Source organism: Cervus canadensis, chromosome 3 (genome assembly GCF_019320065.1).
Source record: "Cervus canadensis isolate Bull #8, Minnesota chromosome 3, ASM1932006v1, whole genome shotgun sequence".
Classification (NCBI taxonomy): Eukaryota; Metazoa; Chordata; class Mammalia; order Artiodactyla; family Cervidae; genus Cervus; species Cervus canadensis.
The window spans coordinates 22,549,287-22,562,800 of NC_057388.1; the positions used below are offsets into that span (position 1 = coordinate 22,549,287).

At 37.9% G+C, this 13,514-nt stretch overlaps 1 long non-coding RNA gene and 1 pseudogene across 1 annotated transcript in view; one reads left to right on the forward strand and one right to left on the reverse strand.

The window, feature by feature from the left end:
* The window catches only part of LOC122438165, a 142,239-nt gene extending 135,556 nt beyond the window's left edge, over nucleotides 1-6,683 (forward strand). The window contains exon 4 of the long non-coding RNA XR_006268468.1: nucleotides 5,759-6,683. This is a non-coding gene — a long non-coding RNA (uncharacterized LOC122438165). The remainder of the gene's footprint in view (nucleotides 1-5,758) is intronic.
* A 2,435-nt stretch (nucleotides 6,684-9,118) lies between these two features.
* Nucleotides 9,119-9,285, reverse strand: LOC122437789 (annotated as a pseudogene).
* Between the last annotated feature and the right edge of the window lie 4,229 nt (nucleotides 9,286-13,514).

The window sequence follows — 13,514 nt, forward strand, 5'->3', positions numbered from 1 at the left end:
AAATTCTCTTTTGTCAATATCAGCTCTGAGAAATCCAGGAGATCCATCTATTTAATGTCTTTATTGAAAACCTGCTAAGTGCCAGGCACTATAAGAGACACGTGAAAGGAAATCCCATTTAGCCCTTGAGATGCTTCACCTTTGCAATTGGCTACCTGCTTTAGTATGAGTACAAAGGAGTAATTCTGCCTGGTAGGGAGGCCCAACAAGGTTTCACTGAGGTGGACACTTAAGCAGAGTCTCCAAAGACAATTTACTTCCTGGTCAAGGATCAGGAGGTACATTCTGAGAAAATGGAACAGCACATGTTGAATCGTGGCGGCAGACGCCAGCACCCAGAGTGATGATCTGCATGCAGTCTGTCAAGCTCTTCTGGAGAGAAGCCATAGAGCAGATAAGACCGGAAGAGGCCTGTTGCGGAAAGCCTTCTGAACTGTGGTTGTTGTCATTGTTCAGTTGCTAGTTGTGTTCAACTCTGTGACCCATGGACTACAGCACGTCAGGCTCCTCTGTCCTCAGCCTCCTCTGGAGTTTACTCAAATGCATGCCCATTGAGTCAGTGATGTTATCCAACCATCTCATCCCCTGCCACCCCTTCCTCCTTTTGTCTCCAATCTTTCCCAGCATCAGGGTCTTTTCTAATGAGCCTGTGAACTCATTTTCCATGAGAACTGTGGTGGAGAGTCCCTGTTTTATTCTGTAATCTGAACAGTCAAATGTTTGCAAGCAAGGAAGAGATCGGATAAGATATATCCTAGAGAGCACTGTGAATGCTGGGATAAAAGATGTATCTTGGAAAGTGAGGCTGTTTGCAGATTATTTGAAAACTTTAGTTCGAAGCTCTAAGCTGTTAGAGCAGCAACAATGAAAGAAGGAAATAAGCTATATTGTTTTGGAGGTTTAATCAAACGGAATATACAATTATAACTTGAGTTCATTCAGTTCAGTTCAGTTCACTCGCTCAGTCCTGTCCGACTCTTTGCTACCCCATGAATCGCAGCACGCCAGGCCTCCCTGCCCATAACCAACTCCTGGAGTTTACGCAAACTCATGTCCATTGAGTCAATGATGCCATCCGACCATCTCGTCCTCTGTCGTCCCCAGCATCAGGGTTTTTTCCAGTGAGTCAGTTCTTTGCATGAGGTGGCCAAAGTATTGGAGTCTCAGCTTCAGCATCAGTCCTTTCAATGAATATTTAGGACTGATTTCCTTTAGGATGGACTGCTTGGATCTCCTTGCAGTCCAAGGGACTCTCAAGAGTCTTCTCCAACACCACAGTTCAAAAGCATCAATTCATTAGTAAGGCATTATTTTCCCCTTGTAGAAGCCACATTACATATTCTCCCAAAGTTATATTTTTCTAGGAATCCATGATATTAGCATTCTTTCCAGGTGCTGCCATCCTGACGAGTATGAGGATACGAATCACCAGTCTGAAGTTTCCAGGTTTGCTTCCAGTTTCCTCCTAATGGACACTATGTACTGGAAACCATTAGTCTTTACTACCACAAGTCAGTTTAGCATGACAGTTTGCATATTTTAGCCAGAATTTTCACCAGAGTCCCTGATGACTTATTTATATCTAGTCCGTCAATTAAATATAGAACATACTCTTGATTTACTCGGTACAACTTTGTTTTTAGATTTTTTAACTTGCCATTGTTTATGCATCCCTTGCTTTCCTTTAAAGATGAAGATCTTATCCCTCCCTTCAGTAATCTCTGCTCATCCCTTATTTCTCATTCTAGCTTGCTAACAGGAGCTATGGTTGAGTTACTTTTTAAAATATGTGACACACATCTTCCCTGAGGTTTTCAGTAGGTGACTCCAGGCTTCCTGTATTCCATTTCTTCTCTAAATGCTCCTTATTTTCTTTACCAGTGTATGTCAATAAGTGAGGATAAAGAAATATGAGACAGAATGGAATTCTGACACATTATGTATCCTTTACCATGAAATTAAAACTGTTGCATCTACACCTAATTTTTAAATTATTTTATATCTTGTGACCCCAGAAATTTAATTAAGGTACATACCAGTTGTTCCACTTATTCCATATATTCACCCTGTTAGTATTTTTAAGTACAGAAAAAAAAATTGCAAATAATCACAGTGGACTAAAATGTTATATTTAGTGACTCAGTTATGGTATATCTAGATAATGTATTAAGCAGCCATTTAAAAATGATTATTTTAATCTGGTATTTTGACATAAAAACTAGAGAATATTATATAATAAAGAAAAGCACGTTGCATAATTAGATATGGAGTATGATTTGAAGATATGGAGTATGATTTGATTTTGTGATAGATTTCTTTTTATATGATACAATTTGGGTAATAGAATTTCAGTTGAATTTGATTTAATTTTTACTGTTTTATATTTTCTGGTGAGTGGAACCCATTGCAGATTCAGAATACTTGCTGTTTTTATTTAGGAATGCTTGTCCTCTGATTGAGGTTTGCTAACATTTTCAGAATAAAATCATTAGTAATTATTGGTAATACAAATGATCTGTGGCATATTTTAAGGACATTTTTGTGAGATGTCTCTAAACAAAACAGAGTAAACCAAAAACCCTTGCATCATTTCCTCTGAGTTAGTAGTCCTTGTCTGAATAGAGAAAGACACTGGGTCTCCCCTCTGCTTACACCCAATCAGGGTTAATTTCACAGATGATAATGTCACCATGACTAAAACCAAGTTGACAACTCCAGATTTACTATTTCTGGGATGATATTTAAACTTTATATAAATATATATATATATATAAAGCATTATATATATACTAAATTTACATATGTATTTTTTTAATAGAAAACTGAGTTTTTTGTTTTGCTTTCTTTTGTTTTACCTATGCTCTTTGTTGAAAGAATCTCAGCTACCCTGCGCTCCAGTCCAGCATACCAGGGCACGATTTGGCATTATTATTCCATTCTTAGAAAAGGAAAGGACAGTGCTGGGCAAGTTGACATTCATTTCTGTATTTATTTTCTTGGTGGCAAGGATCCTGACATTTCCAATTTGATGCCTTGGGTTGATAGACCGTGTGCAGTTTTCTTTTATTTCCCTTCACTTTGGCAAGTCTTCCAGGAAGAAGGGATGGCTTCTTCCAGTAACCAGTGAGGCTTTTTTATGTTTTTCCTTTACAATCTGGAAAATTTCATTATGAAATCTGAAACTTAATATTTATGCCACCAACACATTTTGCATGTTAATTTGCCAAGAAGATAAATCACATTTTCTTACATTTCCAGAATCTCAAGGATTATGGGGCATCCCACACTTGCTCCCTGGATGTTCTACGCTGGCGCTCCATCTGGTTTTCTTTTCTAAACATGTTCCCCTGAGATCGTCTTTAATTTGAATTGTATTAAATTCATCAAACTTCTTAATGAGCCTTGGGCATTGTTCAACTTGTGTGGCAGTCCCTCCTGGATAGTAGCAGAGGAGAATCTTAACTGCCTTTAGTATCTGTACTTCTGGGCGTTCCCATCAGGTCTAAGCACTGTTTCACATTATGTGAATGTCATAAATAACTTGGTTGAAAGGGTCAATGTTTTCTTATCTTGAAGAGAGTCAAAGGGCAGTTTGCATTTATCTAGGAAATGCACCTCACAGATGCTGGTCTTAAAAGCTCCTCAGGGGATGGGTGGGGAAATACTATTATCCTTACATAATTCTAAAAACCTGGGGGGTGCGGGGGTGGACCAACTGCACAAATTCTTTCCTTTCCTTTTCATCAAGGCCACAGCAAAAAGACACACACACACACACACACACATACACACACACCCCACTAGTAATTTCATTTATCTTACAGCTCACAGTTTCTACTCAGTAGTATGTGCTTCTCTTGTCACATCTTAGCTTATTTCCTTCAGGATGTTTTTCACTTGTATACAGAGTGGCTTGTAAGAGGTTTACTTAAGTACTGTCTTGGAATGTTTCAAGTACACCTCCCCAAGTCAGAAGAGCAAAAGCCAAGGGTTTTTTGTTTTGTTTTGTTTTGTTTTGCTGTGATGAACTGAGACCTGACTTAAGAAATTTAGCTCAAATCAGGTTTTAAAGAAAAGGATTTGTAACTGTATTCTAAAGGCCCCCTACACAGTCTACAGCTGTCTGGATCTGTTCCTAAATGGAAATCATAGATGAAGTCTGTGATATCTCCCTATTGAATTCTCAGTCCACCACCCAGTTTTAGTTCATGCTATCTGTTCCTTGCCAAATTCCACTTCCTTGAGACTATAACCCATATCCATTGATTTATGTTGTAAGTCTCGGAAAATCAGCTTCTAAACACTAAAGATTTGAATATTATCAATTCACCTTAAAGAACAGAAATGCCTGCAAAATTCCTCTTGAAACAAATATTTTGAGATCAATTCTACTTTATTATTGACTTCCATGACTGAATTAGAGGTTCTTTTTTCTTTAAATCAACTTTGTTGAGGTACATTTTCATGGAATAGAATGCACTTATTTTAAATGCACAGTTTGATGAATTTTCATAAAGACATATGAAGCCATAGAGCTTCCGATCCAAGCAAGATACAGAATAGTTTTATCCCCCTAAAAATCTCCCTATGCCTCTTCTAGAGTGCAGCTAGTGAAAAATTCCAAAGATGAGACTGAGTTTGGCAGGTATCAGGAGTAGAAAGAAAGCCAGTGCAGCTGGTTTAGTGAAGAAGCAGAGAACAACATGAAAAGAGCAGCGAAGCAGGTGGGACCTGATCTTGCATGAAGTAAAGTTTGACTTTATGTCCAGTGTGAAGAAGCCCTTGGAATCTTGTATATCAAGGAATATTATGATCTGATCAGCAACTCATTTTCCTTCCATCGCCATCTGTCCATTCCTACAGTTTCCACCTGGCCGAGATCCCCTACTTCATGCTTTTCTGATCCCATCCACAGGAATTTCTGGAATTTTTTTTAACCCCTGAACTTTTCTACTACACGTGTCTTCCACTGTTCACACCATTGCTTCTGCTCTACTGTCTAGCATGTAAAAGGGATAGAAGGAAATAAAAAAGAAGGAAGGGACGATTTTAAAAACTTATTGCAAACTGATCACAATACCAAATTATATATTTTATAATATATGACTGCACTAATTGGCAATTTACTTCTATATAGGTAGTTTATGAAAAGTGAGACTGAGCAGAAAAACCACCATTTGTTAAATGCATACTATCTGGCATTAGTCCAGGCACTGCAGCCAGAACTATAGAGTAGAGCATTTAATTTAATAACTACTAGGCTCAGTAGATGCTGCTTGCTTTAGCAAATGAAGAAATAGATTCAGAGAATTAACTTTCCCTGAGTCAACTAAGTTGTAAGAGTGCTCGGATCTTTATGGTTCCATAACCTATTCTATTCCCCTAATACATACTGTCTCCTCAAAATTAGGATTTCCTTTCTGGTGCGTTAGGTGTGTTAGTCACTCAGTTGTGTCTGACTCTTTGCGACCCCACGGACTGTAGCCCACCAGGCTCCTCTGTCCATGGAATTCTCCAGGTAAGAATACTGGAGTGGGTAGCAATTCCCTTGTCCAGAGGATCTTTCTGACCCAAGGAGAGAACCCGAGTCTCCTGCATGGCAGGTAGATTCTTTACCATCTGAGCCACTGAAATAATATGAACATTTTAACTATGTGAACAGAAAGAGGGAAGGGAACTGGTACTGTTTATTAAGTTCCTAATATATGCTGCTCATTAGGCTAAGTATCTAAAATTTTATCTGTTTTAATTATTCCAGCTATCCCAAAGAAAGGCTGAGAGAAGTTAAGAAGCCTTCTCAAAGTCGTGAAGCTCATTGGGACAGAGCTGGGAGGTGATTCAGCTGTATCTGGTTCTGATACCCATATTCATTGCCTCTGATGAAGCCAGCGTTCGAAAGAAAAAGTTGGCCTCACCTCCCTAGGACTAGGTATATAATATACTTATTGTGTAGAAACTTTCATCCAGAGATGAAATAGAAAAATCTCTTTCTAGGAACTGGGGAGTAGGGCTGTAATCTCCCTCCACTTCTGCAGTGTCTGTGAAGAAGAACACGGTTGTCAAGTGCCCTAGAATAAATGACACATTTTGATAGAAACACAAGAGGGTCCTGGCTTCAGGGCCCACAGCCGCAGAAAAGGAAAAGGAGAGGTTTCCAGGAGAAATGAAGTTGCCTTCTCTAGGGAGAAACAAAAAGGAGCCTTTGAACAGGCAGTTGATCAGTAGGAAAACTGCAAAGTGATAAAAGAACTGGGAGTCACAAAAGCCCTTGGCATACTAGTTTTAATAAAATGGTTTGTCCCCAGTTACACTTTATTAAGTGAGTGCCTTGACATGTGTTTCTAAGAATTATCTTTTAACAATGCAGGTGTTTCCACCCAGAGCCAACCCCTGTCTTTACCAAGGATAAAAGAATCCCTTTGGACTGTTTATCTGATTGACCAATCAGGATGTGCATTTATTTCTTTCACTGATTTTAACCGGAGTTTTCACTGCTTTCTATTGTCTCAGGTGGACAGAGTCTGCTACAGTTTTGGGTGTGTGACTTTTTACTAATTATTCATATGGTTAAATTTGAAGCCATAATTATTAAGTATTTTATTTATTTATTCATTTTTTATTTCACATTATCCAATTTTTATATTTTTTTCAGTTATTTTTATTAGTTGGAGGCTGATTACTTTACAATATTGTGGTGGTTTTTGCCATACATTGACATGAATTGGCCATGGATTTACATGTGTTCCCCATCGCCCAGCCTGAAACCCCTCGCACCTCCCTCCCCATCCCATCCCTCTAGGCCATCCCAGGGTACCAGCCCTGAGCACTTGTCTCATGCATGTTTTAAGTATTTTAGTATTCCCTAAAAATTCATTTTTTAAAATTAGATTGCTACTTGGTAAAAAACATCCTAACAATTCTGAGTAAAATATTAAATGTTCCATATTGGTTTAGCATGATAAAACACATTTAAAAACATTGAATAAAGTTAATATATAACATGTTGACTCTTAGAACTCTTATAATATGCTGCCATATAATTTATTTTGTAATAATTAGATTAGAATCTCCAAACTAGATCATATAAAGGTGGTATAACAATAACATGCATTACCTTATCCATAATATCTCCTTACTGTGAATATATTACAAGATGGCACAGAACCATATTAGCTACAAAAGTGATTTTTCAGCTGAAAATAAATATAAGAATTGCTACTGAGAATTTTCGGATTGAAAAAACACTGGTTACTCTGGCACCAAATTATACATCTTGGTAATGAATAAGAATAAAAATATCTCTGCCTGTGTAGAAACAGTTTTGTCACATGGTTGGACAAGCATAGTGAAATTTTCTCTTTTTTGCTCCTTAAGACACTCAGAACCAGCATTCACCTGGCATTTCATAGGTAATTTATGATTTCAGTACTACTATAAAATGGCCACTTCTCAAAACTAGCGTAAATGAACCATGTACCCCAGATATTTTTTTTCTTCTGGAGTCTATTGGGAAACTACTTGTTCAAAAGACTATAGAAATTCAGCATCACATCAGGATCCTTGTCCATTGTGATGGACAATGAAATACAGTAGGCCAGTGTAGATGTCATCTCTAGTGCGTTCTGGGGGAGGAGGGCTGTGGAGAGTAGATAGCAGAGTCCTCTGACAGTGTGAATTAGGATAAAATGGCTATGACTTGTCTTTATTGCTTCTATTCACAATCTTTTGGAAATACTGTCTAGAATACAGGAAGAGAATGAGACTCTCTCATGGAATGCTCTATCATAGATCAGCACATCAGAGTCACAGTGGATGCTTGGACTGAGTTAATCAATTGTTTATATACTTTGAACAGACCCAAATTAATAGTAATTGAAAGTAGCTAAGATATTTAAAAATTTAGTGTAAATGTAATTTAGTGTAAAACATTTCTGTATCCATTTATGTATTTACTTATCCTACCCAGTCAAAGAACCTTGGGCCTGCTACAGCTCCCCTAAACCTGTTTGGGCTCTTACCTATTACCATATATTGTTGTTGTTGCTGCTATTTTGGTGTTTATTACAATCATCTTCCCTTCACTCACATTAGAGTCTACTTGTGACTTTTTTCAGATCTCTAGGTGTAGGTCTGACCCTGGAGAATATGTCAGGGACTGATTGCCTAACAATCTATTAATAATGATTGTTAATCAGTTAATGGCAAATAGATGGAGAAACAGTGGAAACAGTGGCAGACTTTATTTTGGGGGGCTCCAAAATTACTGCAGATGGTGACTGCAGCCATGAAATTAAAAGACGCTTAGTTCTTGGAAGGAAGGTAATGATCAACCTACACAGCATGTTAAAAAGCAGAGACATTTCTTTGCCAACAATGGTCTGTCCAGTCAAAGCTATGGTTTTTCCAGTAGTCATGTATGGATGTGAGAGTTCGACTATAAAGAAAGCTGAGTGCCAAAGAATTGATGCTTTTGAACTGTGGTGTTGGAGAAGACTCTTAAGAGTCCCTTGGACTGCAAGGAGATCCACCCAGTCCATCCTAAAGGAAATCAGTCCTGAATGTTCATTGGAAGGACTGATGTTGAAGCTGAAACTCCAATATCTTGGCCACCTGATGAAAAGAACTGACTCATTTGAAAAGACCCTGATGCTGGGAAAGATTGAAGGCAGGAAGAGAAGGGGATGACAGAGGATGAGATGATTGGATGGCATCACCAACTCAATGGACATGAGTCTGAGTAAACTCCGGGAGTTGGTGATGGACAGGGAGGCCTGGCGTGCTGCAGTCCATGGGGTCGCAAAGAGTCAGACACGACTGAACAACTGAACTGAACTGATTGCCTAACAGTCAAACAAAAAGCTTCATGAAAATGGAAATAAATCATACTTAAGAAACTCCTTTGCAATTTGTCATCCTACTTGTTTCTATCACTTTACCACTGCTCAGTGAATTGTATATAGAAAATGAATAGAGATATTTTTGAACTATCATTTCTTGGCATTGTCAATTTATGAAGAAGACAGTTTTTGCTTTTGTTTTTTAATTTTCCATGAAGGGAGAGCATTTTCAATCTGCCATAACCTGTGCTCACCCATCTTCACCTTGAACCTGCAGCATTTCAATCTGTAGTGAGGGTAGATGACACCTTTTTGACTTTTTTTATGTTGCTAGCAGAAGTCTTCTCGCGTTTGCTTTGAATCCAGTCTTCAGTGCATCTCTGTCTGCTTTTGCACAGATCTAGGAGTATAAGATGTTGCTGAGTCCAGCCTGTCGGCAGTACACCATCACGATGTCAGTGTTGGCTTAGCCCTCTACCCAGACGGCGGAAGGTCAGGAACTACTTTTTCTTTGGGTTAATTTGCAAACTTTGATGGTGTAACACAAGGTTCATATGTGTAATAAAAACAATATTATAGTTCGAAGATTCACAAATCCCCAAGGAGGTAACGCCTCAAGTATAAACATTGCTAGTTGAATTTATTCACTTGATTCCTCTTTATATGTTAAAAAGAAAAACAAACAAACCCAACAGCCTTTACAAAAAGCATTTTCAGAGTGGCTTCACTTTTCTCCAGAACATCAGTTAAAAATCAATAAAAGGCCAGGATAACACAAGATAGTGTTTATTTTTAAAGTTACCTCTATAAGTGAATCTTCCAATTTCACATTTTTATGTTTCTCCTTTATGGTTAGTCTTTGAAGAAAATACAAATTAAAGAGTTTTTATTCAACTGAAATGGAGGCTTTCTTTAGAAGAATTTCTTTCATAAAGCATAGATCAAATCTAAGCTCAGATTTTGAATATGGAAATTCTCTTGGTGATGAAAGTTATACTGAGTAAATGTGGAATGTGTGCTTCATACTTTATGTGTTCTTGAAAATAATCACAATGCCAGTGAACTTCAAGATGATGAAGTTTAATGGGCCCTGGAGTCTGACTAGATCTCATTTCTTGGATTAGCATATGACCTTGCAACCAGAAGTGTGTGTAGAATCAGCAGAAATCTGCAGAGAGTCATGGCTCTGGTGGGAAAAACATGTGTGCCAGTCAAAGGAGCCCCTGGCTGCTATAAGTGATTGAGGAATTGAAAACTTTGGCTCGTTCAGTGTAACTGGGTGCTAGACAGGATTCCACTAGGAAACTTGTACTGAGATTAGACTAGTTTGTAAAGGATGCCAAGAAAAGCAGAGTTGGTGCTGCTAGGGCAGACTGAGGCATGAAGAGTGAAATCATTGGACGTTAAAAATATTCTAAAAGATGAGGAATTATCTAATAAAAAGTGTTATCTTTAGTCTTTGGACCTGCTCTTTTGTTTTTCTTTTTCCTTCTCCTCCCTGTCGTGACCAGTCATTGATCTCCAACTAGGTTCAGTTATTTGGATTCTCTGGCACAATTGTCATCTGGCCTGGGAATTATAATTATTTTTGTGAAATAGCGACTATCTTAAAGCAGTTCATTTATACTGGCAGAAGGTCAAAGCTCATTTCAGAGTTTTAAGTGCCTAAAAAGTTGAAAAGTTTTCTCTTCTCATGTCCTGACAATGAGAGCAAGTAGGTAGTAACCAAAGGGAACTGTGGGGTTTCTGGCATTATTGCCCTTTGCTTTGGTAACAAGAAGAAAAAGGAATGATTTGGAAAGACATAGGAAATTCTGCTCTTACCTGGGTGGATCATGTCGAGTTTTGGTTTTTCCATTTCCCTGTATTTCATTTATTTTTTGGATAGCGTTGTAATTTTACAAAGTGGTTGTGAAAATACTGCTGACAGCTGAATTTACATCCTTGGGTCATAACAGTCACCAGGAGATTCGGTCCACAGTGAATAAGCAGCAAGAAATCTGGGTAGAGGCATGGGGCATAGAGATGTTATGTTAAAAATTCATTTAAAATAGCAAAAGACACCACCCACTCTAACTTTTTTCCTATTGGTATAGCCATAAGGTAGTTCAGTCCTCAGACACAGTGTGGGGGCTATGAAAAAAAAGTCAATCATGTAAATTAACACCTTAAATGCATTATTTTGTCTTCAAAAATCTTTATAATTACATGAAAGATATATTAGTATATTTGAATTTTAGAATTAAAAGCTGACTTACTGCCAAATAATGAGCAGGCTGTTTTATTTTTGAGAGTTAGGAGAAGGAGAAAATCAAACTAATGAACTAAAAACAATTATTTATCAAATAGTACTTTGTTGATGGAAAATTTAGGAATTAAACAAGTCCTATGACCTATAATCTAGTAGCAAAGAAAGTTAACCAGTTTGTTCCTTTCAGATTCTTTAAGGCGGTGCTCCTTTCTGTAAAGAGAAGCAAAAGAGACCAGTGTTTGCAGACGGTCTGCTGTAAGTCAGGTGTTTTACACACACTATCTCACACCCTCTGCATTAAATGCCACTCAGGGAAGCTTTATAGTCATCTTTTTAACGAATAAAAACATGAACCTCAGAGAGAAAAAAATAAACCCACTATTGTTAGTAAGTGATGAAGTTCAAATTTTGAACTAGATCTTTCCACAAATTTATATTTGATTGACTTCACTGGCAAGCTGGAAGTGGAAACCAATTAAACATTTTTTTTTTTAATTTTTTTATTAGTTGGAGGCTAATTGCTTCACAACATTTCAGTGGGTTTTGTCATACATTGATATGAATCAGCCATAGATTTACACTTATTCCCCATCCCGATCCCCCCTCCCATCTCCCTCTCCACCCGATTCCTCTGGGTCTTCCCAGTGCACCAGGCCGGAGCACTTGTCTCATGCATCCCACCTGGGCTGGTGATCTGTTTTACCATAGATAGTATACATGCTGTTCTTTTGAAACATCCCACCCTCACCTTCTCCCACAGAGTTCAAAAGTCTGTTCTGTATTTCTGTGTCTCTTTTTCTGTTTTGCATATAGGGTTATCGTTACCATCTTTCTAAATTCCATATATATGTGTTATTATGCTGTAATGTTCTTTATCTTTCTGGCTTAGTTCACTCTGTATAAGGGTTCCAGTTTCATCCATCTCATTAGGACTGGTTCAAATGAATTCTTTGACGGCCTGAGTAAATTCCAGGTGTATATGGTACCAACTCCTATCCATTCATTGCTGATGGGCATCTAGGTTGCTTCCATGTCCTGGCTATTATAAACAGTGCTGCGATGAACATTGGGGTGCACGTGTCTCTTTCAGATCTGGTTTCCTCGGTGTGTATGCCCAGAAGTGGGATTGCTGGGTCATATGGCAGTTCTATTTCCAGTTTTTAAGGAATCTCCACACTGTTCTCCATAGTGGCTGTACTAGTTTGCATTCCCACCAACAGTGTAAGAGGGTTCCCTTTTCTCCACACCCTCTCCAGCATTTATTGCTTGTAGACTTTTTGGATAGCAGCATCGCTGGCGTTATGTATCCTCATTGTGGTTTTGATTTGCATTTCTCTAATAATGAGTGATGTTGAGCATCTTTTCATGTGTTTGTTAGCCATCTGTATGTCTTCTTTGGAGAAATGTCTGTTTAGTTCTTTGGCCCATTTTTTGATTGGGTCATTATTTTTCTGGAATTGAGCTGCAGGGGTTGCTTGTATATTTTTGAGATTAATCCTTTGTCTGTTTCTTCATTTGCTATTATTTCTCCCAATCTGAGGGCTGTCTTTTCACCTTACTTATAGTTTCCTTTGTAGTGCGAAAGCTTTTAAGTTTCATTAGGTCCCATTTGTTTAGTTTTGCTTTTATTTCCAATATTCTGGGAGGTGGGTCATAGAGGATCTTGCTTGATTTATGTCGGAGAGTGTTTTGCCTATGTTCTCCTCTAGGAGTTTTATAGTTTCTGGTCTTACATTTAGATCTTTAATCCATTTTGAGTTTATTTTTGTGTATGGTGTTAGAAAGTGTTCTAGTTTCATTCTTTACAAGTGGTTGACCAGTTTTCCCAGCACCACTTGTTAAAGAGGTTGTCTTTTTTCCATTGTATATCCTTGCCTCCTTTGTCAAAGATAAGGTGTCCATAGCTTCGTGGATTTATCTCTGGGCTTTCTATTTCTGTTCCATTGATCTATATTTCTGTCTTTGTGCCAGTACCATACTGTCTTGATGACTGTTGCTTTGTAGTATAGACTGAAGTCAGGCAGGTTGATTCCTCCAGTTCCATTCTTCTTTCTCAAGATTGCTTTGGCTATTCGAGGTTTTTGTATTTCCATACAAATTGTGAAATTATTTGTTCTAGTTCTGTGAAAAATACCGTTGGTAGCTTGATAGGGATTGCATTGAATCTATAGATTGCTTTGGGTAGAATAGCCATTTTGACAATATTGATTCTTCCAATCCATGAACCGGTATTGTTTCTCCTCTGTTTGTGTCCTCTTTGATTTCTTTCATCAGTGTTTTATATTTCTATGTTATAGGTCTTTTGTTTTTTAGGTAGATATACTCCTAAGTATCTTATTCTTTTTGTTGCAATGGTGAATGGTATTGTTTCCTTAATTTCTCTTTCTGTTTTTTCATTGTTAGTATATAGGAATGCAAGGGATTTC